Here is a 2500-nt window from a genome sequence, read left to right as displayed (position 1 = left end):
GCAGAGACGGCGAGGACAGGCGTTCCGGGATGGCGCGCGGGGCGGGCGCCGGGCGGCGGCGGACCCCGAGCGGGGGCCGTCGCGCCAGGCCACGCGAGGCGACGGGTCGTGCCCGAGCGGGCGGCCCAAACCACGGCTCTCCTCCCGGGCGCAGCTGCCGCCGGGCGCCGGGTTACTGAGGGAAACCCCGGGCCCCGGGAGGAGGACGAGGTCGTGGCGGCGGGTGTCGGGCGCACCCCGCGGGCGGACGCTCCGCCGAGGGGCGCCGGAGCCGGCTGGCGGGTGCCGGGTTTCCCCTCCGCGTCCCGTCTCGCTGCTGCCGCCGAGGCTGCCGCCGTCGCCGCGAGGCGGCGGCGGCCCGGCGGCGGGCGGCGGCGGGGGAGGCACCCCCGCGGGGATTTCAGGTCGTTTCCCTCACCCCAGGGCCAGGTACCTAGCGTCCGCGCTCCTCCTGCCCCCCCTCGGTGACCCACCCGTGTGGTCCCGTGTGCCAGCTCGCTCCTCCCGGGCGCCGCGCCGTGAGCGCCGCACCGGCCGTGCCCTCCCGCCCTTTCCGCTTTCCCTTTCTCTCCCCCCCCCCACCGCTCCAGCCGCCCCGCGCCATGCCGCGGGGACCGTGCTGCGAGCGGGCCGGGCGGGGGGGGGGGGCGGGGTGGCGGGAGGAGCGGAGGGCCTCCGGCCACCGCGGCCGCCGGTAGCCGCCCCGGGTAGGGATGGCCATGGGCCCCGGGCTCCGGGCCCGAGGGTTCTCGGCGGGAGAGCCGGGCGGGGGTTTAAAGACTCGGGCGGCCCGATGCGACCCGGGGGGCAGCCGGGTGTGCTGCCGGAGGGCCGGGGGGCCGGCGCGCGCGGGCGCCGTGCCCCCCCATGCCAGCCGGCGCGCCCCGCGCTCGCCCTGCGGGCAGCCGGGACGGAGAGGGGTACCCTGCCCCCTCTCTCCGCGGTCTGGTCTCGGCGGAGGGACGCCGCGCGGTCGGCTGGCGCCGGCCTGCCTCGAACGCGTGACCCCGGCGCGAGCGCGTGCTCTCGCCGGGACGGTGAGCCCCCACCCACCGCGGGTGGTGCGGACGCCGCGCCTCGGCGCGATCCGCTCTCCTCCCTGGCCGGGGCTCTCGGTCTGCCGCCGTGGCCGCTGGCGGCGGCGCCCTACCCGCCGGCACTCCGCCATCCGGCGCGCCTGCCTCGCTCTGCCCAACCCGGCTTCGCCGGGCGGCGGGCGGGCGGCAGGCGGGCGGCGGGGGCGCCCCCCCCCGTTCTCCGCGTGGAGACGGGGAGAGCGGGCGCCGTCCCCGTCCGTCCCGCCTTGCCCGCCCGCCCGCCGCCGGGCGTCTGTCCGCGGAAGGGACGGGAGAGCGCGTGGTGTCGTCCGGGAGGCTGTGTGTGCGCGCGCGCGGGCGTGGGCGCCGCCTCGGGGCCACGGCGGAGCCGGAGGCCGGCGAGGCGAGCGAGGAGCTGGGGAGCGCGGGGCCGGTGGGCCGCGGGCGCGCGGGCAGCGGCCGGTGCCGCTGCCGGTGGCGGCCGGGCTCCGACGCTGGGGGTCCGCGGGGAGCCGCCCCCTCCCCCAGCGTCCCCGAGGCAGGCGGCGCGGCCGGCGCGCTGCTCCCCGCCGGGCCGGGCCGAGCCTGGGCGCCTGGGCCGGACTCGAAGCGAGCAAAGGGTTGTCCCAGGTCGGGAGCGAGGGCTCCCCGCCCTTCTCGTTCGGGTTTTCCTTTTCCCTTTTCCCCCCCCCACTCTGTGCTCGTACGGTCAGCGGGGCGAGCCCCTCTCTCTGGCTCTCGGCCGTCCCTCGCTCAGCAGCCGGCGTCGGCGTGAGGAGGGAGGCGGAGCGGAGGGGGGGCCCTCAGGGGCTGCCGAAGGCTGCCCGGTCCCCCCGCGCGCGCGGCGGGGGCCGAAACCGAGACAACTCTTAGCGGTGGATCACTCGGCTCGTGCGTCGATGAAGAACGCAGCTAGCTGCGAGAATTAATGTGAATTGCAGGACACATTGATCATCGACACTTCGAACGCACTTGCGGCCCCGGGTTCCTCCCGGGGCTACGCCTGTCTGAGCGTCGCTTGGCGGTCAATCGTCACCCCCGCTGTCGCGTTGGCGCAGCGGTGCCGCCCCTCGGGGGGGGCGCGTGGGGGGGCGGGGGAGGCGCGGCGGCGCCGGCGGCGGCGGTGCGCGGCGGCCTCGGCGGCGGAGAGTCGGCGGCGGAGCCGGGACCCCGGTGCGTGCACCGGCGGCCCCGGTCTTCCTGCCCGCCGGGCTCCGGCGCCGGGCCGCCCGCAGCGGCCGCGGCCGGCGTGCCTTGCCGCGCCTGTGCCCGCCCTCCTCGCCCTCCGAGCGCGGTGGCCACCGCTGCGCGGCGCGCGCCGTGCGGGGTGGCGCGGCTGGGGCGCCTCGCAGGCCCGTGCCCCGGGGAGAGGGTGCCTCCTCTTCCCCGCGCGGCCGGGCCTTCGTCCCCCTAAGTGCAGACTCGGGGAAACCCCCCGCTCCCGGAGCGCCCGCTTCGCGGAG

At 79.6% G+C, this 2500-nt stretch overlaps 1 non-coding gene across 1 annotated transcript; it reads left to right on the top strand.

Annotated features, from left to right (window-relative positions):
- The first annotated feature begins 1901 nt into the window (after positions 1 to 1901).
- LOC136996303 (5.8S ribosomal RNA) lies at positions 1902 to 2054 on the top strand. The gene has a single exon (XR_010887546.1). It is a non-coding gene; the product is annotated as a 5.8S ribosomal RNA (ribosomal RNA).
- The last annotated feature ends 446 nt before the right edge of the window (positions 2055 to 2500 follow it).

Source organism: Apteryx mantelli, unplaced genomic scaffold, assembly GCF_036417845.1.
Source record: "Apteryx mantelli isolate bAptMan1 unplaced genomic scaffold, bAptMan1.hap1 HAP1_SCAFFOLD_336, whole genome shotgun sequence".
Lineage (NCBI taxonomy): Eukaryota > Metazoa > Chordata > Aves > Apterygiformes > Apterygidae > Apteryx > Apteryx mantelli.
This window is presented reverse-complemented; position numbering and strand designations above follow the sequence as displayed.